Raw genomic sequence first — 25901 nt, forward strand, 5'->3', positions numbered from 1 at the left:
GTGAGGGATAAATACGGCTGGAAAACGTCAAGACGAGGGGAGTCTGCGCCCGGCTGCCCAGGCCCGGGTGCGGGGTGCTACCAGAGACCTGGCAGGAGGGCCTCTGACCGGGATAGCGGAATGAACTCCAGTAAGAGCTCAAGAAGTCGGGATCATGGGCCACATTAATGGGCAGAATTTACTAAATTCCCACAGTTTGTCTCCAAACCCAGCCGTGTCAGAGGGAACGGAAGAGACTTGGAACGACAGGCAACAGTGGAACGAGCGAGGGCGGAGGCACCACTATTGAGGCTACAGAGCTATGGCCTGGTCCAGGCTCACAGAGCAGCCGCTCTCCGTGTGCCCTGAGTGCGAGCGTCTCCTTGGCAGCCTTCAGGGAGACTGGGAAGGTGAAGGAGCCGCCCGGCCTGCTCAGAGCCCAGCGCTCCGCCCGGCTTGACGGGACGTGCAGCGAGACTGCGACTCTGGTCGAGGTGGGAGAAGACGACCCAATGTTCCGCCGTTTTCAGGGCTGCGATGGAACCGGGTGGGACAGGTGACGCGGGGCTCAGTGAGAGCCCCGCCTCCCAGGGCAGGGCCTGCTGACCGGGGCACAGGCACACACCTAGGGAGGACTCTCGTGGGTGGGGCAGAAAGCTGGTCTGTGGGCCACTGACTTCCCCTTCCTAACCCCACGGCATCCACTTCTCTCTTTATCTGGGCAGCCTTTCCATATTTAATATCTAGAGGATTGCCAGACATAATTCTCAAGATCAGTGACTCATTCCTCACATTTCCCAAAGAGTGCCCGTAAATCATGTCCGTGCTGGCTTCTCGCGGGGCAGGCGAGTCCGCGCCTCGCTCCCTGCCTTCCCGGCAGGACTCAGCGCCTCGTCTTCACTCCTGGAGCTCAGAGGCTTCGCCGTTCACCGGCATCTGACTGCTGCTGGCCCTCCTTGGGGTGGCTGCCGCTGCCCTGCGCTCCCAGGTCTGCCAGCCACCGTCACAACCCAGGAGCAGGGGCGTCCCCTGCCCTTTGCTCACGGGAGCTGAAGGTGGCCTTGCTGGGCCCTGAAGTCCTCTCTCCAGGAAGAGGCTCCGCCAGGCCTCTGGGAGGTAAATTCCTGCCCAGCCCAGTTCTACAGAGGAACAACATGGAAGCAAGCCCCGTCTCCTGCCCACACGGGGTATGAGTGTGTCAGACGGCCCTCCCTGCAACTGACACCCGAGGAAACTGAGGCTCGGAGGAAGCAGGGAGCTCAGGAGGAGCCAGGACACAAATCCAGAGTCCAGCTGCTGCTGGGGCTGTGGCACGGGAGGTGGGCTGGGGACTTCTGCAGGTCTGGGCTGTTAACTCCAGCTCAACAGCTGGCAATGTGTGTGCAGGTGCAGGCCACCTCTCCTCTGCGAGCCTCAGCTGCCCTGACTGTAAAATGGGGAGAATCTGAGCCCACTCAGAATACTGCTGTGAGAGCAGAAGATGCGAACTAGGACAAGAGAGATGGGGCCCTGGCCCGGGGAGGGCTGAGGGGCAGCCCGGGTTTCTGCTCTGGGGGGAGGCCTGGTGACGCATGGGCTCCCTTCAGGACCGGGCCAGGTCTTTTGTCTTCCTTTTAGTTTCTTTCCTAATTTTCAATTTCTGGTGGGAGTTTCAACGAAACGCTGATCTGCGCATCCAACAGCAGCCAGTGGATACAAGCAAGGATGTGCCACGGGCTCCGTGGCGCAATTAGCATTCTCCTAAACAAACGAGCTTCAACAGAGCTGTAATTAAGCAGGCCTGTAATTAAGTATATGCCCTTTATCATAACGATCATGCTTAGAGATGGCATGATGCATGGAACTCTGTTATTAATGCTGTAGTCCCCACCTCAAATGCGAGTACATAGAAATCAGCGTGTCAGGCCTGTCGCCAGAGTGTTTGTAAAATACATTAAAGAAAAAACCCGGGAAACAATGAGCTCACTCAGCTGCTCTTTTTACAATCAGACACTCGAGTCGGGGGGACTGCGAATGCTTCCCGATTCTGCCAGGTTGAAACAAAGCTCTCATCTCCTGCACTGACCCCATCTCCTATTTTAAAGAAGGGAAAGGGGTGATTTTTTTTTTTTTTGGCCAGCTGACCGGAAGCAGCCCGATTTGCATGGACATAAAACTGGATTCCTGCTTGCATAGACAGCTCGGCAGGAAGGAAGTCTGGCAAAAGAGGGGCCTGCCGCCTCCGCTCCTCGTCTTGTATAGGAGCTGTGGTTTCACTGCCGAGGCAGTCCCCGGCGCCGCCTCTTGACCACCCCCAGCAAACACAACCCTTGGCCTGGTCGGGCTCAACACAAAGACATCACTGAGCAACTCCTGAGAGCTCTGGACCTGGGAGCACCCATCAACCCCGGGGTACCCACAGCTGCTCAGGGTGCCCAGCCCCTTCCCTTGCCAACAGCTCAGGAGCAGTCGGGGCAAGGACACGTGCCAATCAATGCAGGATTTAATTTCAACAGGCTTGATACAGGGAGCCGTAGACTCGCGTGGCAAAGGACGTCACAGCTTTCACAAAGCACCGTTGCCAGCACCAGGACCGTCACTGCTTACGGCTGACAAGTGGTGTTAGGTGAAGGCGAGTAACAGTGCCCCAGAAGTGCCCGCAGACACGACAGCAAGCCATGTGGCTTGCTGGCAGGCACTCATTTTCTGAATAAAACAATGCAACCAGGGTGGTGGGAGGCTGCCCGCTCTGTGCACCTGGCATGGCACTTGGAGCTGTAAGCAGCAACCCCCCCCCCACCCCCCTGAAAGCCCCTCTCTGTGATGGGCAAACCAAAGATCTCAAGGCCATTTCTCGGCTCATCCGCAAAACACAGCACAGAGCCGGTTCTGCTTGTGGCAAGTGCACCTTGGGGACAGTCCCGGTAAGGTCCTTGTGGACACAGCCAGGGCTGCCTGCACGGGGACACCCCAACTGGGCTCACACAAGGCCCACAGCTGCCTCCTACAGCCCTGAAGTAATGTGTTTTGCCACCTGATTCACAAGCCGAAAGCAGTGATCTATCAGCCACCGCCGGAGCCTCACGAGCTCCACGCATGTGGCACTGTGGCGGGGAGGGTACTCGCTCCGCTCAGGGGCCAGCATCAGACACAGCCATGTGGCTCTGGGCAAGTCACTTAGCCTCCCAGGCAGATTTCCATCTGCCCAAGGAGGGTAACCAGGCCCTGCAGCACGGGATGGAGCAGAACGAAACAGCCTGTGGTCGCTCAGGAGAGGATTTAAAAAACGAATTTTCAGTTTTATTTGAAAGGCAGAGGCAGAGAGAGACAGAGGCCTTCTATCTGCTGATGCACTCCCCAGGGCTGGGTTAGGCTGAGGCCAGGAGCCCCGACGTCCACCCTGGGGCACTCGAGTACTTGGGCTCCAGGATGCACGGCAGCAGGAAGCTGGGGCGGAAGCAGAGTCGCCAGGACTGTGATGCAGGATGTGGGCAAGCGATGGCTTCGCAGCTGCGCCAACGTCCACCCCGCCCCAGAGAATGACTTTTACAGCAAGCAGCTGTTGGTTCACATAAGGCATTCAGCCCAGGCCCCACCTCCGACTCTGTGTGGACAGCAGCGAGCACTGACCTCTCCCAGCCTTTCTTCTCGGCCGCAGAGGAGAGGAAACAGGCACACCTGCGCTGCCCAGAAGTTTACCTGAGACAGAAACGGGAGGCTCCAGGTGCGAGCTAGCCGTGCAGTTACCACTGCTGGTACCACGGCTCTGCACAGGACGCCCTCCACCCACACCTCAGCCTGCTTCCACGTGAAGATGTGAGTGCGGCCACACTGATCGAGGGGGCCCTGGGCTGAGTGTCCCAACCCAGAGGCTCCTGGCCCCAGCCATGGCTTCCCCTGGCACCCATCACGCAAGTCATGCACAACTTGGGAGCGGCGCACAAGCTGCGTCCAGGCTGCCTGATGTCCCTGGGAGAGTCCCTAGAACAAGGGGAGGAGAAGGCTCCTGGGCAGCGGGTTATTTGCCACACTCTCAGAATCCAGGAGCTTCCACAACACAGGCGGGTCTCCGGGGTTCTGGATCACACACCAGATCACCCTCAGCCCCCGTCTCTAGGAAGACCTCCTGACTGTCCCTGCCGCTTCCTCACTCTGCACCCACAGTGTCCTGGGAGAAACCCAGGGTGCCGGGCCCTCCCACTGCCTCCTTTCCCAGGGCCTCATGGAGTCTGCTGCAGACACTGCGGTGGGACGTGGGGGCTGGAGTAGGGAGGGCAGGAGGTCTCGGGCCACAGGGTGTGGATGTCCCACGTGCCACACCCAGGAGGCTGCAGGATGTGCTGCTGGGACACTTGCTCCTCTGAAGAGAGGCCGTTAACTTTATAAACACTGGGTGACCTGGGGCAGAGCCCAGCTGCTTCGTGCTCCAGGTCAAGATGTAGCTCACTGGGGCCGGTGCCCTGGCTTACTTGGTTAATCCTCCGCCTGCGGTGTCAGCATCCCATATGGGCACCGGGTTCTAGTCCCGGTTGCTCCTCTTCCAGTCCAGCTCTCTGCTGTGGCCCGGGAAGGCAGCAGAGGATGGCCCAAGTGCTTGGGCCCTGCACCCGCACGGGAGACCAGGAGGAAACACCTGGCTCCTGGCTTCGGATTGGCGTAGCTCTGGCCGTAGCGGCCATTTGGGGGGTGAACCAATGGAAGGAAGACCTTTCTCTCTGTCTCACTAACTCTACCTGTCAAATAAATAAGAAAAAAGAAAAAGATGTAGCTCACCACAGTGGGTAAGGAGGGGCACCCCGCCCCCTGGGTCAGCGTCCATAGCGGCTGCCCTCAGAGAACAAAGCTGGCTTTGTAAATACAGAACAAGAGGCCCAGGAGTGACACCCTTGGGAGGGCAATGCAGTCCACAGCCACTGTCACGTTACTGAAGGCAAAGGCCTGGTACAGCCTGGCAGGTGCAGACTGCCCCGCTGGCCCAGCCCTGGACACAACCACTCACCTGCAGGGCAGGGGACCTGGGCAGGAAGAGGGACCACCTCGAGACTAAGACTAACTCACCTGGAACTTTCAGCTGTATTTTTGTTATACTTCAATACATGGGTGCATTTGCTCAGGAGCCACTCCCCCAGGACAGCTGAGGTTAACCGGAAGCGCCCCTCCCCCAACTCCGGAGCCCCCGCACCAGGGCTGCCCTCACGTGGTTGGTGCAGTCCTAGGACTCCCTGCCCAGCCTGTTTCCTATGCACCTGCCTATACATATTTCTTCTGCCATACAGAAGAAATACAGAATTTTGTTTTGCATGTTTATGTTTCCAATAAAAACAGCATTGCAGCATAACCATTTTGCATTTTAGTTTTCACTTAACTGGGAGCGAGCCCTCCATGTCGGCACCTACAGCTCCATCTCAGTCTCCCTGACAGCTGTACAGAAATACAGTGCAGACCAAGGAGGCAGGACATGAGGACTCAGGTACTTAGGTCCCCGACACCCACAGGAGACCCAGATCGATTCTTGCCCCTGGCCACGGCGGGCCCAGCCCTGGCTGCTGTGGGCATTTGGGAAGCCAGCCAGTGGATGGAAGATCTCACTCATCTGTTGTGTGTGTGTGTCTCCACTGTCCAAAAAAACCAAAAATAAAAATGAAAGTAATTTTAAATGACTCTGGGAGGGAAAAATTTAAATTCATGCATAGTTTTTTTCCATAATATGCATTTGTCATAGACTTTTTGAAGACCCATTGTATAGGCTAATAAACACTGGATTATTTTTCTGTTAATCTTTCTTTTGTTATAGGGTCTGTCACAACTAAACTGTCAGAGGAGTAGAGACAAAATTACTTTTTCTTCTCCTATATGATGCACATTTAACATTAGTATCAAACTCGTTGCAGCAAATAAGACATTTCTGACATATCTTAATTCGAAGCTATCTCTGGCCATTATTAATTCTAGATTTTTTCTATTAAAGTCACGTATTGATTCATATTAAAAAAGAAAGAAAGAAATAGGGTGCAGAGAAACCTGGCTGGCTCTAAGGAGCCCTAAGAGCCACTGTGGTGGCCCGAGGCCATCATAAGGTCCCTGGGGTGACCGGGTCAGACTTGTACCTTACAGCTGTGTCCCTAGCAGGTGAGTGGCTGCGGGCTGGAGGGAGGGGGTTCTGCCGGCAATCAGGTGGTGGTACAGGCGGGATGCAGATGGAGGAGACCTGGCCGCTGGCTGCAGAGGGGCTGAGAGGAGTCAGGGTGACTTCAGGACCTGACATAAGCAGCTGGGAGAATGGGGGTGCGGGGACCTATGTGGGGGAGCAGCAGGGCTGAGGCTGTGAGTGGACTCCATTGCTCTGCACTGGGTCCCCACCCAGGAGGGAACACTGGTCTGTTCCGGCTGGAACATGACCAGGATCACAGACTGCCTGTTTCAGATGGAAACTCAGAAACTGGACCTGGAGGTGGGGTAGGAGAGCCCAGAAACTACCGGTTTGGTGGTAATTGAGGTCATGAGAGAGGATGAAATATTCTGGAAGAAAACCTGGTGAGATTTAAGAGAGGCAGGCCCAGGATAGAGCTGACAAATGCTAACTTTCATTGCTTAAGTTGAGGAAGAAGAATTGGCAAAAACAATGGAAGATCAGAATACACGGTGATGTTGGACCAAAACCAGAGGTATTAGTGTAAAGTTGGTTTTAACACGCAGATTTCTGTATGAATACAACACATTTACACAGATGAGCACACAGACAGGTGTGTATGCTTTCTCTCCGTCGAACGTCTAGAAGCAGACCCCTCGGGAGCAGTTGAGCGCACCTAGCCCGCAGGTTTGGGTTTCTAACACCCTCCTATGAAGGCAACAGGGGCCTCTGGAGAAGCCGCTAATTCACGGCTGTCAGGGAAACAAGCCAGGGGCACCTTGCTGTGCAGGGATAAGGGCGCTCCCAAAGAGTCGCAGGCGCACAGCAAGGGGACCCAGCAGCTAGCCTGAACATGGGATGGGGGTCAGCATCAGAGTAAAGGGGCTGCACCAATCAGACTAGACCGGTGAACTGGGGATGACAAAGCGCTTCCGTAAGCCGCCAATTAATGAGCCATGAAGGAAGGATGGAGTTAAAGCTATCAGTGGACGTGAACACTGGCAGGTGAAAATCTGATGAGGAACAGGCCACTCACATCGTCTTCAGGTATCTCCCACAAATCACTTATTAATATCAAGGGGGAGGCCGGCGCCGCGGCTCACTAGGCTAATCCTCCACCTGCGGTGCCGGCACCCTGGTTTGTGTCCTGGCTGCTCCTCTTCCAGTCCAGCTCTCTGCTGGGGCCTGGGAAGGCAGTGGAGGATGGCCCAAGTGCTTGGGCCCTGCACCCGCATGGGAGACCAGGAAGAAGCACCTGGCTCCTGGCTTCAGATCAGCACTGCGCGCTGGCCATAGCAGCCATTTGGGGGGTGAACCAACGGAAGGAAGACCTTTTTCTCTGTCTCTAACTCTGCCTGTCCAAAAAAAAAAAAAATTAAAAAAAAAATATCAAGGGGGAAACGGCAACCCCACACCGACAGAAGCTGACCAACACCTCCTGCAAGGCTGACTTCACACACACAGCGCACCCCAGGGCCAGGCCAACAGCTTGGGCCTCCCACTATGATGTGCTGAGGGTGTCACACGCCATTTCGGGGGCAATCCTGCCCGGAGTAACGGTCATCTCATGGTCAGGGGCCAGCGAGCAAGCCCTCACTGAGGGCGTCTGGCGAAGCACAAGATGCTGACGTGGAAGCGGAGACCGATGCCTGGGGGTCCTCACACCTCCGACTCTGACGGCCCCAGGGGAGGTGATGTACAAGGCTATTGTGCCCCTCCTGGGGCCGGCACCCAGTCTTCCACAGAAGTCCCACCACCAGCAGATTTACGCGGTTAGGAGGTCTCTGTATAGGGCACCAGGGGGAGTGTTCCAGAATGTGAACCGCACGTCAGCCTCTTCCTCCTGACAACTCGGGGACCACGAATACTGCTGCGGGGACCAGTGGCTTCTCTGGATGCGGGTGGGGCCCGTGCAAATGGGCGCAGATCCCCCCAACGCTTGTACGTGTGTCCCTCTGTGACAGGTTTTGTCACTTTCTTCTGTTCCTCCACCCTTTGGATCTGGGCCTGGCTGTGTTACTTGCTTCAGCTTAAGGAACAGGAGCAAACGTGACACTGGCAGAAACTTAAAAGTTCGTGTGCACCAGGCATGAGCACGTGCGGAAGCCCAGACGGCCTCCTGGGGCATGAGATAGCACGTGAAGCAGAGGTGAGAGGTCTCAGCTGCGGCCGCCCTCGACAACCAGCCTGCCGATGGCCAGCCCAGGCCAGCTAGCCCAGGCAGGCCGATCCAGACAGGAATAACACCTGCTGACCCACAGCACTGGGAGACATGACAAACGCGGGCTGTATTAAGCTCTCAGCTTTAGGGTGGTTTGTTATACAGTAAGAATCAACTAATGGAGGGGTTGCATCTTTGAGAGGAAATTCACACAGATTTTTCCAGGCACTGCCATCTCCTTTATATTGGCTGCCTTAAACAAAGAGAGCTAATGGCAAGAGCATGGGTGTCACACAGCCTTGAGTTCAGATCCCAGGCCTGCCCAGCAGGGGCTCAGCACTGCAGAGCCCACTTTCTGAGCCTCTGTAAATGGGGCTGGTTATTCCAGGGGAGCTGCGAGGGTTCAGAAATCTATTGCTTGGCAAGTGCACGCCACTGCGCTCGCTATGCTGCCGTCACCACCATGCCGACACAAAGGCTGGGGGGGAGCATCCTCACTGCTCCCAGTGCCCCAGACTCCATCACCCAGGACAGACTCCAGGGTGGCCATGTCCTCAGCTCCCCGGACAGTGCTTAGCATAGAACAGGAGGCCAAAATGTAGCTATCGAATAAACAAGGAGACAAGGACTGGCCTTGGAGTCAGGGGACCCATGCGCGGCTCAGTCGGGTCTCACCGTTCCCATTTGTGGGCAAGAGGGTTGGGCTGTGCCAGCGCCTTCTCCCCCTCGTGCTCAAAACCATGTCCCAGGGGGCTCTGGGCATCTGTGTTTGTCCAGCTCCCAGAGGACTCAACTCAGCGCCTCAGCAGCCCTGAGCGAGGTGGTATCTGAAGTCCAGCTCTGACATCCGTCAGTCACACACCTGGCAGGAGTCACCACAAGCATTAAATAAATGTGGGTGACTGGACAGCCTGGGGGCAACTTATAAACCCCGGCAAGTCGCCTGGGACATCACGGCTCCCAGCTGACTTCTGTCAGCCTCACCCAAGCTTACTCAAAACAGCTCCGCGAAAGTCGGATGCAAAGGTAAGGGTAGGTCCCGAGCCAGGCACCTTCCCTCTCCTCCCCAGGGCACAGGGCAGGAAGCGAGGGCTCTCGGAGCCTCTGGCGCCAGGACTGACCATCCCACTCTGCAGCATGTGGGAGCAGGGAGGGTCCACGCAGGGGAGCACCTGCTGGCCTCTCCCAGGCACCTGTGACCGCCTGGCAAGGGGTCACACCATCTACCAGGAAGGAGCTGGACACTCAGCAGGAAGCGGCCACCGAGCTGGGACCACAGCTGAGCACACTGCCTCCCACTAGATAAAGGACAAGGTGGTGGCACCTCCCTTTGTGCCGAGAACAGTCACATGAGCTCCAGAGCAGAACATGGAAGAAGGCTGGGAAGGGACTGAAGGCTCCACGGGGTGAAGAGGTGTGATGCTCTCCCAGGGGGATGGGCCACACACAAAGGCCCCACCCAGCCACCTCCGGAGTTCGTTTCCACCGTGTCGTTCCTTTACCCAAAGCCTTCTAAAGCTTCCTAGAGCTCTCAGGTGGTGTCCAGGCCTCACAGGCTTGCTGGCTGCGTGCACCCCAGCCACCCTCCTCCCCTCTGCACCCTGCTCCCAGCACCTCCAGCTCCACCACCCCAACCTGCCGCCCATCTCCCGCTGCGAAGTGTGTGTGTGCACGCGGCACCTCCGGCTTGCTGTGGGCTCTGCCCGGGGAGCACACCGCTACTGTCTTCTTGTGAACCCCTGAAGCTGGGAACATTACCTCTGGGCTGCCATTTGGCAGCCGGAGCTCTACTGTTCTGTCCCAACCCCTCCCCCCATGAGCTCCGTGGGGGAACCATGTTAGCCCAAGGCCCGCGGGTGGTGGGGCCTCTCGATGGAAAAGCTGTTTTGCAACGGGAAATCTCTGTGGCTCTGGGAAAGGGGCCATTCCCACTCCTTCCATTGATCCCTTGACTATTACTCATTTATCTGCCGAGTGCTTACAGCCACGAGACAGCAGGACAGCCGGGCAAACTGGAAAGGTCTGACTTCATGAGCAATTTTACCTGAGACTGGCCAACAGGCTAACAAAAATAGCACAGAATGGGGCACCTTAGTTCCGTGGCACTGAGAAGTTGGACCCTGGTTAGCGGGACCAAGTTCCCTGGGATGTGAACACGCGGGTGAATGCGAGAATTGAAGCTGACCGCCTCAGAGGTGAGCCCCGAAGGGAGAGGCTGTGAGGGCCCCAGACCCGTCTCCCCAGAGCCACCAGGTCTGGATTCCCGAAGACCAGTCACAGCGATACAGGCAGGGGCCAAATACGGAGCCATCTGCTGCAGAGCCACAACTCTCACTGGATGAAGACAGCACCGCCCGAGTGCATTAGGACCAAGCAGGCCATCACCTAACAAACAAAACTCCCTTCTCCTGGAGTTCTCAACACTACAGAAAGCTCAAATACTGGACTGCCCGGATCAAAACCAAACACCTGGCTGTCTTCCCCCTGGTGTCGCTAGACTGGCAACATGTAGCTGAGGTGGACTGCTGATGGTCCTCTCTGGATGCACCCGGGAGGGAGACCCCAGGCTACACTTGTGGCTGGGCCAGGCACAGCACTCCCAGGCCAGACCTGTATGGAGGTGCGTTTCCAACCAGCTGTGCCTATCGGGACTCCTTTCCCTAGGAAAGAGTTCCTCTGCCCCTGAGCTCCGGTACAGGGGACATGGGCTGTGGATCGTGGTGCTGTGAGGATGAAGGAGCAGCCCAAGACAGCACTGGAGACCCACCTGCCTTTCCCTTTGATCTGGGGATACCTGGGCAGGTCGGCCCCTGCCTGATCTCTGGGCTCACCGAGGACAGTGCCACACTGCCCAGATTTCAGATTCAATGTTAACCTTTAAAAGGTCCACCACAGGGGCCAGCGTCGTGGTGCAGAGGGTTAAGCCGATGCCAGCGTTCCGTAGGCGCACATTCCGGCTGTTCTGCTTCTGGCCTGGGAAAGCAGAATGCCTGGGCCCCTGCCACTCACGTGGGGGACCTGGACGGAGTTCCAGGCTTCTGGTCACAGCCACCTGGGGAGTAAACCAGTGGTGGAAGACCTCTCTCTCTCTACTTCTGTCTTCCAAATAGAAGCACATAAATCCTTAAACAAACAAAGAGATGCCACCAAGACGCATCCTCTCAGTGTAGGCTGCTTCGCTCTGTCGGTCCATCAAGGGGAACAGGTGGGCGGCTGCCGCCCATCTCTGCCTGGCCCTGTCACGTCCACCTCCTGTACCCGGCGCGCGCCTGCAGAACTCCGCAGCGCCCAACATGAACCACTGGGCCGCTCCAGCTGCGGTCTGAGCTCAACCTCAGGATTTGGTAATAGCAGCCTGCTGGCATCACTCGAATTTCTGGAGCTGATGAACTTTTACAGGCAACACGAATTGAAATAAGGAGCATGGAGATGACAAGACATTTTAATCTCGGGTATTTTGAACTATCCAGCATAATAAGCACTTGTTCCTTCCTACAGTGGGCATATGAAATAGAAATCCAAGTAATAATTGCAGTAATTATCCTGAAAAAATATGCAAAGACTAATGGTGATTATGAAAACCTGGGTAATTGTTCGCTGAAGTCATCACTGATCAAGTGCAGTGCGGACTTGTGGCTGCCAGGGAACTGCTGACCCTGAGCCCCAGGTGGGCATGGGAATGTGACACATGGGCTCCCTCCCTGGGAGCATCACCCCGTGTTTGCCAAAGTGCTTGTCATCATTGCGAGCACCCCGGCCTGCGTTTTAACTTTCCCCCACCCCCGGCGCCCTGAAGGGGTTCCATGATGCCCCTGATGGGATGCGTATGTCACTGTGGTTCAAAGCCCCAAGTTCAACTTGTTATTTATTCAAATAATTAATTATTCTTGTATCCATCGAGCAGTTTGTCATGACACATTAATGACTTGATAGACTCCCATGAACTGGTGAACACAGAACAGAGAGCGTTTTTATCGTCATTTAATTTTAAAACGATCCTGTGTGAAATTATCTGGTCGTGAGTGATGGGAGCATAAAGAACACACTCAGCAAAGCCCCTTTTGGATCATTGCTTTATTAATGGTAACGTCAGGGAAATGACAAATGCTAACATTGTCATATTCTGCGGCTGGGGGGAGATGAATGGCGGGGGAGTGGGCGAGGGCTCCGCGCGCTCACCACCAGGAGCGCCAGCCCGCCTCGGGGCCACCTCCATGCCCAGGCAGCCTTTTTGGGTTTACAGCTTTGTCGGACTTCTAGCATCCATCACTTTGCATGTGTGGTCTTTCCTTTTTTTTTTTTTACTTGAATTTTCCACTAGTGATATAAAGCACCCTCACGAAAACATTTCGCTTTATTGCTTTGAACATTAAATGTTATTAATCCAATAGAAAAACGTTAAAGATATTGCTGTCACCTTTAAATGTGAAATGATATTAGGAGCTAGAAATCGCTGGGTTAGTGGAAAAGATGTTCCCCGACTATCCCTCAGTCCTGAGACAGCCACGCTGGGCTGATGATCAAATGCTATTTCCACACGGCTCACAGCACAACATCTGCTCGGAGGAGGCTTCTGTTTAGCTTTGTCCCCCCCTTTCTAGAGTGTAAATCGCTTCTCGATCGTTTTGATTGCAAACTTGGGAATCTATGCAAACTACTCCTTGGCACTGTGATCTAAAGACAATCGCAGCAATCCCCCTGGGCCCCAGCTCCAGGCTTTGGGATCCAGGAAGGGTGTGAGGAGCAGGCGGGGCGCACAGGGACCACGGAGCAGGGAGCCAGACGCTGTCCCTGGCCTCTAGTGAAAGCAGCAGTGGGCTGATCTTCCCTTACCAACTTCCTGCTCTGTTGGATGCCCAAGCCTGGGAGCAGCAGGGATGCGGCCCCTCCCCCATACCAGTCACCAGTCCTTTCGATCCCAGAGAATGGTGGTAGCGGCGGCAGCTCCCATTTCTCAAACCCTTACTCTGCTGGGCAGGGCGCGTCAGACACTTTCTGTAGATGGGCTGAATGCTCAAGCGGCCTGCACGTGTGTGCACACGTGAGGGTGTGCATGCATGTACGTGGATGTGCACTTGCTTCCCACTTTACAGACAACATTCCACGTGCACGTAAGTCACCAGCCCTGAGCACGTTGGCCACCAGAGCCAAGGCTGCATCCAGGGAGGCCGATTCCTGTAGTTCTTAGTTCTTCCCAGAGGTCTCTCTGGAACCTGCTCCCCTGTCCGCCACTGTCCCAGAGCCTGTCTCCCCAACATGCTATGGCTTAAACCCAGCCCTCTGGCTCTCCCTGCACTGGACTCCAGGGTGAGGGGACACGCCCAACCCCTGGCCCTGACATTAGCTGTCCCCACATTCCCTGGAGTCCGAGTGACTCCCCTTCCACAGCTCAAAGTGCAGGGAGAGCACAGCTGAGAACGAGGGAGCAGAAGCAGGGACGAGAGAATTCCAGGGATACACACATCAGGGAACGCGGACGGCCTGAGCCAGTTCACCCTGGCGGCTCACTGTGCTGAATGCCTTCCTGTTTCCCATGGAGACCGTGGGGCCTGAATGCCCGTACCTCTCCCGGGGGCGTCTCCAGCGAGGTGGCAGCAAGGTTGCTGGACCTGCAGAGCGCGCCTGGCGCACTCCGTCAGAACTCTGCCAGGTGTAGAGGCCGTGGGGGACTCCTACGGACCCCTCTGAGAGACAGGCAGGCCACCCCTGGAGCAGCCTGGACTGAATTTGATGAGACTGCACGTGTCCTACGCTGGGGACAAGACAGTGGGCTGCAAGAGGAGCCCCAGGTTGAGAGTCCAGCCACCCCAAGCCATGGGACAAGCTACATCCCAACCAGGGCAGCTCCATGTGAGAAGCCAGACTCGGAAAACGAACCGGAACTGCAGGCGCCCTTGCCCTCTGCACACACTATCCCGCAAGAGGGGGCGCGGGGCGCCTGCGGGAGAGGCGCCAGGTGGCAGGGGCACAGGAGAGGTGGCAGGGGCACAGCGGGAGAGGTGGCAGGGGCACAGCGCGTCCTCAGAGCTGCCCCTGCACTGTGGAAGAGGCACGCTTTCCAGAGCACCGGTCCTCAAACTTCCCGGTGTGAGAATCCCCCAGGGCTCGGAGGAAACCCCTAGACTCTGGCTCTGGACTGCAGGTGCTCAGCACCAGGAGACACATGGCTCTGCCGGGGTGGTGCTCCGGTGAGGGTCTCACAGGCGCAGTCCGAGAACCTTCCCTGCACAAACAGGGCTTTGCATTGCCCGTAAGGCTTGCCCGTGACAGGAGCAGGCCGTCCGACATGGGTCAGAGCAGGTGCCTGGCAGAGCTGTGGGCTTCGTGCCAGCATGGTGCTGGGCCCTTCCCGGTGTCACTCTGAAAGGCAAACAGGACCAGCCCAGTTTGCAGCCGGGGAGATGAGGGAGCTGGGCAGTCGCGCTCAGAAGGCCAGGCCCTCGACTCCAGTGTAATTTAAGGCAAGATGTCCAGAACACCCAGTGCCCAGAGAAAGCCAGGCACTCACCCACTGCTGGCCAACTTGTCACTACTCACGTGGCGCAGCCTGGGTCTCCCTTTAGTCCAGGCCATTAGTGGACTGGTCCTCTCAACCTGAGGATAAAAGGGGCCCAGCAAGGCCCCCGGTCTGTCTCTCACCACACAGTGTCTTCTGAGCATCTGTGGCTTTTAAATTCCATGGTAGAAAAAAGACAATAAACCCAGACACGCTGGGCCTGTCTCCTCTGGACTCCAGACAGAGACATCTTGCCCCCTCCTGCCCACCCCTAACTCAAAATCAAGCTCTTACGATTCCGAAGCCGAAGTGCAAGGCCTCTGTAACGGGCACTGCACTGGAGTGGCCTCTTAAGTCTTCTGCTCCCGAGGGAGGACTTCCAGGCACCTGAAACCACAACCCCCCCCCCCCCCCCCTTTTAAGGGAGGCTTTGCTGGGAACATAGCGTGGGAAGACGCCTTCCAATAGAACCCAGCAGCTCAGGAGGAGACACCCAAGGCCCTTCCTCACCACCGGGCGTCCTGGGCTGCGGCCACGGGTTGGGGAGAAATGCAGGCAGGACCCAGGGCCACCAGGAAGCCAGGGCACTGTGCTTCTCGGTACCTTTTTTAAAGCCACGGGAGGTAGGGGTCACATGAATCCACAAAAATCAAAGCCTGCAATGGGCAAGGCTGAGCGGGCAGGAGACAGAGGGCAGCAACTCAGAAACGACAGGTTTCTCAGACAGGCAGAACCTACAGGAACACACAGTGACCTCTGCGGTGCCCCAACGTTCCTAGGGCCCTCACACCCAACATGAAGCCTCCGCCCCTCCACCGGTCCAGCCCCACCGTGCCGACATGGGGCGTAGGGAGGTTTGCTGGCATGCTCAGGGCTACCCAGGGGGCTAGCGACAGAACCGGCGTGCACGACGGGGCTCCTGACTGCCTCAACACGTCTACTGGGTCAGTGGGAAAGGCATCTGAGCAGAGGCCTGGCAGGGACTCCGGACCAAAGGCTGCCTATTGGTGAGAGGATGTGCGGGGCTGCCAGGGCTCAGGGCTTGGGAGAGGCGGCTGCCGGCTGTGTCCAGTCGTCACCAGGAAGACCCCCATGCCAGCTTTGGAGACAGTTTGAAAGCACATGGGCTGCTTGCTTCGCTGTCCAGCCGCTAACCTGGGCTCCCAGCTGGGTTCCGTCCAAGGTGTTGGACGAGGACCAGAGCGCGATTCCATCTGTGCCTAGGGTAATGGTGACACAGGAGCTCCCAAACCTCTGCCTGGGGGTCGGCGCTGTGGTGTAGAGGGTAAAGCTGCCACTAGCACCATATGGGAGCTGTTTGAGTCCCGGTTGCCCCTCTTCCAGTCCAGCTCTCTGCTGTGGCCCGGGAGTGCAGTGGAGGATGGCCCAAGTGCTTGGGCTCTGCACCCCATGGGAGACCAGGAGAAGCTCCTGGCTCCTGGCTTCAGATTGGTGCAGCTTGGGCTGTTACCACCAATTGGGGAGAGACCCAGCAGATGGAACACCTTTCTCTCTCTACCCCTCCTTCTCTCTCTGTGTAACTCTTTCAAATATATATATATATATATATATATATATATATATATATATATGTATTTTTTTTTTTTTAAAAGCTCTGCCTGTAAAACCCGGCAGCCGGGAGCCGGGCACCGCTCTGTGCACACAGCCTTGCCCTGGAACACACTGCGACGCTTGCCTGTGCCCGCTGAGTGTCAGCCCGAGGGCTGTGTGAGGCACGAGACGAAGTGCAGAGGCACAGAGGCAGGGATCGGGCCCCCACAGCTGAAGGCTGGCTCTCTTTGGTGTTTCAGAACAAAACATTCATGGTGCAACATTCCATTGGTGGAAATCCTGAAGGCTGTGACACTGTCATTTTGCTAAAGCAAAAACTCGGCATTTGGGCCAGTGTTGTGGCATAGTGGGTTAAGTCACCGGTTCATGGCCCGGCTGCTCCACTTCCAATAGAGCTCCTTGCTAATGTGCCTGGGAAAGCAGTGGAAGATGACCCTAGTGCTTGGGCCCCTGACAACCATGTAAGAGACCCGGATGATACTCCTGGTTCCAGGTTTTGGCCTTGCCCAGCCCTGGCTGTTACAGCCATTCAGGGAGTGATTTCTCTCTCCTTCCCTTTATATACTTTTGACTTTCAAATAAATAAATAAATAAATAAATAAATATTTTAAAATGATAAACAAAACTGGGCCTCGGTGGGATGGGGATGACTCAGTGGTGTCCTGCCAGGATACTCGGCACTGGGGCCAGCGTTGTACCATAGCAGGTTAAGACGCCACCTGCCACACGGGCACCCTAGAGCTCTGGTTGATGCCCCAGCTTTTCCACTTCTGATCCAGCTCCCTGCTCATGTACCTGGGAAAGCAGCAGAGGATAGCCCAAGTGCTTGGGCCCTTGCACCCATGTGGGAGACCCAGATGAAACTCTCGGTTCCTGACTTCAGCCTGGTCCAGCCCCAGCTGTTATGGCCATTTGGGGAGTGAACCAGTGGATGGAAGATCTTTCTCTGTGTCTCCCCCTCTAATTCTGCCTTTCAAATAAATCAAATACATCTTCAGAGAACATCAATCCTATCGGAAAACCAGCCGCTGGTGCTGCAGAGAAAGACGGAATCTCAGGAGCCTGGGGCTGTGGGGCTCGCTGGGCGGGGCTGGGGGAGTGGGAGGGAGTCTGGGATCCATTAAGGAGTGGAATGCGGCCACCTGGTGCAGAAGGACGAGGAGGAGATCGGCAAGGGTGTACCCCTGAAAACTGCCGGTGGCAGGGCAGAGATGGGTGCTGGTCAAACCGTGGCCTGCGGAGCCACACAGAAAATACAGGATTGTCTGCACTGCTTCAGGAGGAAGCCGGGAGCCTCTGGGGCCACTTCCCTGGGAGAAGGCGGCCTTAGGAGGTCGGGAAGCCCGCTTCTTCCTGTTATTCTTTCATAAACTGAAGACAAATCCCGGCCGACCCTGCAGCTGCTAACCTGCCGAGAACCCCGAGTGCAGGCTGCACAGAACAGGTGTTTGGTGCAGGTGAACTTGGCCCCGGCCGCAAGAAGACACCTTTGAGCCCAGTCTCTCAGGAGGTAGAGGAAGGCACTTGGGAGCGAGGAGTCCTTTTCCTCTCTGGCTCCAGAGCAGTCTGTGAGATTCAAGCCAGGCTACACCCGAGCTGGGAACACCCCGAGGTGGGAAGCAGGAAAGGCGAAACGGGAACGCCAGCCAAGTGCACCAACAGGGCGTTTTAAAAACCTGGGTCTTGGACCAATTCTTTTTCATAAAAGCAAACTCACCATTAAAATTATTACTAACAGTGATGTAATATGGAGAGGAATTTATGTAAGTGACAAAATTTATTTAAGTAACTTTATAAACGACGTCACTTTTTATTTATGGCATCGTTAGTTCTAACGGTTCGCCAGAACGTCTCACGGCTGCAGGGCTGCACTAGGGGGGAGCGGTGACGTGCCCAACAGCTATCGACCCAGTTGGAGACTTGGGGAGACGCCAGGGGAGGCTCCCCCAGAAACAGTCGCGGTCTAATTACGGTGTGGGGAGGAGAAGTTCAAGATGATCTATCAATACTTGCTGTTTTCACCCCAGCCGCAACACAGCAACGACACTGGAGGCTCAAAACCTCACGGCACCTCAGCCATTTGCTGGGTCCTCGTGGGTGGGAAGCGCCGAGGCCCGCTGCCCTCGGCACGCTTGTCCTCACCAGCACGGCGGGCGCGCTCTCCGCTGGCTCAGGCAGCTGCGGGGCGGTGAGCAGGGCCCACACGGGATTTCGCCCTGCTTGGCTCTGGGTGAGAGAGGTGGCGACAACGCGCCGAGTGTGGCGGTGAGCGAGTGCGTGACACACGGAAGACGGCAAAGCGAAGCCCCTGCAGCTGAGGGGAGCGGGCAGAGCAAACACGCTAGCGGCCACACTCCTCCTTTCACACGTGTGTAAAACCTTTGGAATTTCACTGGAAAAACGTTGTTTCAAAAGTGACCTTTGAAGTTAGACATAAAAGCTGGACAGCCACTTCCCGGCACGGAACGCTGGTTTTAAGCGGCTGAAGGGAGCACAGGGGCGCCGAGGGCAGTGGGCTGGGCTGCACCCACTCCTGCACACCCAGCCCCTCGGGCTTTCCCATCTTACGGCACCTGCCCACGTCTCTTGTAGGTGGTCCCTGATGGGACCCCAGACATTCATTTTCTCTCTTACCGCTCTCCCCCTGTGGGAGCCTGGGGAGCCCCTGCAAAGGTGGTTCTGTGAGTGATCATGACGCATGCGTGTACGTGAGAGGTGTGTGCAGGCTGTGGCCATCAGCGCAGCAGACGCAGGCGAGCACAGCTGCCCTACAGGACCCGCTGAGTGAACACGGTTGGTCTGCAGTTGCTGAGTGCTCCTACCCCTTTTACTTCTGCATCAGTTAGCAATTATCCTTGCACTTCCCCCCTCACCTTCCCAGATTCCCAATCACGCCAGCCAAAAAAATGCACCCGAACGCCTAAATCACCCCCCACATGTGTCAGCAACATCAAAGGCCTGTGGGGGACGGCGTCTGACAACTCTCTCCGCTGCTGGTGCAAACCTCTTCTCACTTATTAACCGCGACCAGAGAGGCCCAACAGCTGCCTTCTTATTTCCAGCACCTTTGGGGAAAGAATCCATTCCCAGGACGGCCAGCAACCAAGCGGGCCCGTGGGAAGTGCTGCACCGGCTGCTCTCAAATCACCCCTGGGCTGTTGTCCACAGGGGAGCACCCGCTGCTGGGCGTGGCAGCGGTGCCCGAGCCCCCTCAGGAAAGCCCCCCCAGGGCCACGGCGTGGCTGCCTGGCCTTTCCTGTCCCAGCGTCAGGCAGAGTGACCGGCCCGCAGCAGGGCCGCAGGGGTTCATCAACGACTGGCTGGCAGCGCCAGGAACTGCACAAGGTCCGTCTTTTAAATGCACATTCTGCCCGGAGGCCCTGGCTGTGCGCATGCGTGTGCACACCTGCTATGCAGGCAGAGGAAAAGGGACGGCTGCTGGACACCGGCAGCTTGGACGTGGCCTCGTCTACGTGCGGCCACAGGGTCTGGGGCCTGGTGGACGGCACAGCTTGCACAGAACCTGTAAGAGGGCTGAGGGACTGAACAGTGTGGCTTCCCTGAGCACCAAGCCTTGGCGTTCCAGCTGTCCCCAATCGCTGAGCTGCATGAAGTTCTGAGACTCAGCCAGCTGACCTAGCCTGCCCCTCGTATCCCACCTGGACTTCCTCTGTTTCCCTGCGACTGGGGGTGGTGGGTCCCCAGGAATCCTCAGAGCTGGATCAGAAAGGTACAAAGTCCCCTGCAGAGGACCCCTGTCACGGACACACGGCCCGCGGCCCACCAGCCTTCTCCCTTCCTGCCCCTTAAGTGTCCTAGAGTGAGCTCCCTGGGACCCCCGCCTGGTCGGTTGAACTCCTGCCTCTGGACATGACCCTGACTGTTCCCTGGGCTACCGAACCCTCTCTAGGGGCCTTGCTATATCTCACCCCCAGGTCCCCCCGTGGAACACAGAGGAGCTGCTGCTGCTGGGACTACTCACCCAGCCACTGTCCACTGAATGCCCACATGTTCCCGGCCCTCCTCCACCTGTCAGTGCACCTGTAAAACCGTGACTGCTCACTGGCTCCCTGACTGACCCCTGGGGGCAGGCCATCGGGCAAGCTTTGCCTCATTTACTCTCACAGCTTTTCATGCTTCTTGTTTTCACAGCAGAGGAAGCCAGGGCCCAAAGGGTGAAGGGCTTGTTCCCGGCCCCCAGTCGCAGTGTCCGAGTGCATTTGCAGGGCTGGGGGGGTTCTGCCCACGAGGCCTCTCCCTCCCCCTCAGACTCTGCTCTTCTGATGCTGCACAGATCTCACGCCAGGAGGGGAACCAGCGCCCACCACGGGTGCTGCAACCCTGGGAGGCAGGCCCAACAGTGCAGGGGCCACAGCTGCCCTCACATCTCCTTGCTGGGCTGGGCTGGGCGGCACAGCTGACCTGCTCCTAAGGGCCTGCCTCCCAGGCCCTCTGCTAGAAGCGAGGGGCGAGAGCCCTTTCAGCCACTGCTACACTGTGCATGGTCGAGTGTGGTGGAGAGGAGCTGGGGACCTGTGCTCCTGTGCCTCGGGAGGTTAAAGACACCCCAGCTCTGGGGCTTCCTGTGAGCATGGCGGCGCTGGGAGTGACACACAGGGAGCAGGGGCGCACACTGCAAATGCAGGCTGCTTTGCGGCTCCTCACTTCCCAGAGGGGAGAGAAATGAGCGCCCTCTGTCATTGCTATGCGTCCCCCTCAACCCTAAAACGCCGACCCACAGGCTGACATGACAAATAAGCCGCAGGCCGACAGCGTCTCCAAGACATTGGCATTTGCTTCGTCATTTGGGCTTGCCATCTGTGCCACCCTGGCGGGGCTGGCTCCCAGGCTGCTCTGGGGCATGCAGGGGGCCCGCCAGCCTCTGGACAGGTTTGCAAGTTCCTCAGACCCCGAGAGAGGGCACGGAGGCTGCCTGCTGCCTCCCAGGAGCCAGGCTGTCCTCTCCGGGGAGGGCCGGGGTCCCTGGAACAGCAGGGCTCACCACCTAACGGGCCTTCCGCTTGTGCTGCCCGGCCCAGGCCACTGCCAGGGAGGCCCAGATGGCGACACGAACATACAGCAGGAGGCCGGGGCACAGGGACCGGTAATGCTACCCGAGTCCCCCAGGGAGCGTTCAGTCAAGGAAATGAGGGGGAAGAACCTGAAACTCAGAGCAGGAGGGCTCTGAAGGAATTCAGAGGCACAGTGGGGGCTGGGGGCACTGTCTCCACTGGCTGCGCGGCCTCCCTGCACCTCAGTTCCTCATTTGTAAAACGGGGAGACAGTGATGGCAGGTGCTCCCCAGGGTGGCCTCAGGACACCAGGGTGCTGTGGCTCCATAAGCACTGACCGTTGCCCCAGATGCCAGACACGGGCCACTGGCTCCCTCGTGTGAGGCCGCTCAAGACAGGACAAAGGGCAGCCCCTTCCTCGCAGGTGACGACACGAGCGGCTCCCAGGACGCTCAGGGCCTCGTGGGCCAGGGCTAGCAGCGCGCCCAGACCTCGGGGCTCGGGGGCAGGAAGTGGCTCCGTTTGCCAGATTACGGCTCTCCTCGCTTTTACCCGTGAAGAATGGCTCCCTGCTCTCCCCTGGGAAGCAGCCGCGGTGAGGAGGCGCTGCGGGCACAGCCACGCGCCTCCGCAGCCACACTAATGACAGGAAGCCAGGGAGGCCGCGCCCGCCTGTCAGGCAGCCTCGGGCGAGAGGGCCTGGGGACTGCGACAGCCTGTCCCCATCTGCCAGGAGCAGCGCGGACGGCTGGGCGGCGAGCCTGCGGCCCGCAGCCTTCTCCACCCACCACCTCAGCGTGCCGCGGGGCACAGCTGACTCCCACAGCCTGCGCTGGGATTTCCATGATGGCAGGTCACATCGGGCGGGGGCCCTGCCTTCCGAGCACCCCTGACTGCACAGCTCTCTGCCAGGCCCTGTGCGTGTTACTGACCAGACGGGCCCTGCGCCGGGCACCGGGACTCCCTCAGGAGCTGCTGAGCCAGTGAATGCCCTGACTGCACGCTCACAGCCCCCTCGAGGGACAGGTGCAGGGAGCCGTGCTGTGGACAGGACCGCCGGCAGGTGACGGGGCTCACGCCAGCCTAGAAGGTGCCCTGTCTCCCAAATCCCAGTTCTTCCTTCTCTGCCATGCTGCCTGGTGTCCCTGGGTAAGCCCCTGGAGTATCGCCAGGCGATGTGGGACGATTTTCAAATAAGCCCTTCCAGCGCTCAAAGGTCTGGGGTAAGGATCTTGATGTTTTAAAGCTAGTGAATTGAGCTGGTGTTTCACAATGAACTCTGCGAATGGAACGGGACAGCTGCAGAGGTCAGCTCCTTCAACGACAGGGTGGTTACCTGGCCAAGACAGGCGAGGCAGGGCCGGACGGCACAGCAAGTGCTCGGGTCCTGCCGGGGCTGGGAGCTCTGGATGCTGGGCTCCGGCCTGCGAGGAGGGGTGGGGCAGCTGCGCAGCACTCGGCAGGCTGTGCTCGGGGTGCAGGGGCTGGGGGTGCTCACGGAAGCAACCAGAGAACAGCAGTTGCCAGGGTGGCTTCTGGGGAGACTGCACGGAGTGCGTGTGGGGGTCTGGTGGGGATGCTGACGGGGCACAGGAAGCCCCCGGCTGGAGGAACACCTAGGCAGAGGTCCGGTAGGCAGGGGCTGCCCCAGAAGCGGCTCACCAGGCCAGTGCGGCCGCGCCTGCAGAGTCCTGGAGCCTACCTGAAACAGGAGCCTCAGGGGACTCACGGCCAAACCCACCAAATGCAGGGCAAAGAGGAAACGTTACGAGCGCTGCAAACCTGCGCGGCCTACGTGACGGGACGTGGGACAAAGTAAAACGAGGAGAAGAAATCTGCCAACATTCCTTGGTCCAGTGGGATGTGTGCATGTATCTCCTATGTGGACGTGTGTACGAAGGGGTCTTCAAAAATTCCAGTGGGATGTGTGCATGTATCTCCTATGTGGACGTGTGTACGAAGGGGTCTTCAAAAATTCCAGTGGGATGTGTGCATGTATCTCCTATGTGGACGTGTGTACGAAGGGGTCTTCAAAAATTCATGTAAGATGCTTTATAAAAAACTACACACGGGCTTCAAAAAAGTTTTTACACAAAAATAAATTCATCTTTAAATTCGTTTTTCCATTAACTTGTTGAGTTACCTTTGTATGTCCTTCTACCCTACTTGGCCAAAGAATGGTGAGAAAGAGACAGACAAGCATTGTGCCTTAGACAAAGAAGACATATTTCCAGTGTCAAGGGAACATTATTAAACCTGATCATATATTAGATCACAGACTCAATAAATTTGGAAAAAAAAAAGAATTATAGAGTCTATATTCTCTTACCACTTATGCAATAAAATTAGAAATAAGAAAAGTTAAGCAGAATCTCAATTACTGGGAAAAAAAGTACCTTTTTGTTTTTTGACAGGCAGAGTGGACAGTGAGAGAGAGAGAGAGAAAGGTATTCCTTTTCCGTTGATTCACCCCTCAATGGGCGCTGCGGCCAGCGCACTGCGCTGATCTGAAGCCAGGAGCCAGGTGCTTCTCCTGGTCTCCCATGCGGGTGCAGGGCCCAAGGACCTGGGTCATCCTCCACTGCCCTCCCGGGCCACAGCAGAGAGCTGAACTGGAAGAGGAGCAACTGGGATAGAATCCGGGGTCCCAACCGGGACTAGAACCCAGGGTGCCGGCATCGCAGGTGGAGGATTAGCCTAGTGAGCTGCGGCGCCAGCAAAAAAGTACCTTCTAACACTTGAGTCAACGAGGTAATCAAACAAAAATCACTGTGTATTCTGAGTGTACCAGAGAGTAAAGCTACAGGAGCAACACCGAAGAGTGTTGATCTTTACTAAAAACCACAAAGGACTGAAGACTATGATGCAACTATTCAGTTCAAGAAGCTATGAAAAGAGACTATGACAAAAGAAAGTATAAAGAAGGAAGCAATACAGCTAAAATTAAACTGTGAATACAAAGCAAAGGCCTAATGTCTTTATAAAGAAATGTAAAAACATATATAAAATAAATAAATCCTTAGGATTATTTCAAGGGTAACTAAGAAAAAGAGGGGAAAATGTTAGGGACATATGACCACAGGTACATTATTTTTAAAATTACAATAAACTATTGGGCCCAATTTTGTAATAATAAACTTTGAATTTGGATGAAATCATAGATCACTTCAGAAAAAAGACAAATGTCAAAACTGACTCAAGAAAAAGTAGACAGCCAAGGAAACGTCAGCAACTGTGAAGAAACCCAGACACTCCTGGCTTCCCCCGATGCTTCCATGGGGATCCTTCTTCATAATTCCAGCTCCCTAGCCCCCAACGAGGAACAAATCAGATCCGGCCGATCGCCAAAAATACTCTGACCAGCATTAAGCTCACCCTCACGTATGTCAGTGCTGAAATCCTGACTCCAGTAAGAGCAGCTCAGATACAATGCTACATTTAAAGATGCATTTATTTCACAAATGTGACAATATTTTTCTAAATACAAAATTATCCAGGCAAAACTATTTACATCAATAAGTTAAATGAGAAAAAATAAATTCAAACTAGTACATGAATTTAATGTCAAAACAGAACTTCCCAAGAAAGTTGTTAACTGTTTTCTTTAACACGATCAGATCTAGTCTCTCCCAAATGACCAACCCGTCGGAGCTGCCTGTGCGACAGTGAAGTGGTGGACGTTTGAGTCAGGAACCAGGTGAGAACGTGAGAGCGCGCCACTGTCATCAACACACAGCGAGAAAATCAAATGGGCTACGAGCGATGTCAGAGACAAGATTGCCTGTACGTGCAGATGACGCTGCAGTTCACCAAGAAAACCCAAGGAAGTGAAGTCTGAAGCTACTGGAAGTGACAAGCCTGTAGAAGGGGGCTGGTTACAGTGTGGATTAGAACTCCAGCTGTAGTGTGTGTGTGTGTATGTGTGCGTGCACAGGTGTGTGCATATTTGTGTGTATGCGTGTATTCTGTATGTGCACATATATGTATTGTGTGTGCATGCATGCATGTATGTGTGTGTACAGGCACGCAAGCACCAGTTAGAGCATGATGGGTATTTCTGGAAGGAAAGAACTGTATTTTAAAGATGACTATTCTCTCCAAATTAATTAGTAACTTCAATATTTTTTTCAGGTGAAATCTTGCAAGTATTTTCCTTGGAACTTAAAGTGGCTCTAAGTTTCAACTGGATTAAAAAATTAAGCTAGAACTACCAGAACATTTAGAAAGAACTGCAGGACAGGAATCTAAACACACACATTCTTAGGAATGAACCACATGACCCTTCTGAAGACTGCATTCCAGCCCATGGGACGGAACGTCTCACAGCAGGCACTAGGGAGCAGGAAGTGACGCCAGGACACTGGCAGGCAGTCTGGGAGCACACAGCCAGCTTCTTTTTCTCATGTTATATGTCAATTCGCAGACAAATTTGAGATTTACATGTAAAATGAAATGAAGGAGCCAGGATATACTATGAGACAAAGAAGGGTTTTTCTAAAATATGATAGCAAAGACATAAAGCATAAAGAAAATCAAAATGAAGGGACAAGCCTCAAACTGGAAAAAAAGCAG

General features: G+C 55.9%; 1 protein-coding gene across 1 annotated transcript in view; it reads right to left on the reverse strand.

Moving 5' to 3' along the window:
* Positions 1-25901, reverse strand: part of MVB12B (multivesicular body subunit 12B) — a 176237-nt gene that overhangs the window by 18092 nt on the left and 132244 nt on the right. The gene's annotated exons all lie outside the window — the stretch shown is intronic.

The sequence above is a fragment of the Lepus europaeus genome, chromosome 12, assembly GCF_033115175.1.
Source record: "Lepus europaeus isolate LE1 chromosome 12, mLepTim1.pri, whole genome shotgun sequence".
Lineage (NCBI taxonomy): Eukaryota > Metazoa > Chordata > Mammalia > Lagomorpha > Leporidae > Lepus > Lepus europaeus.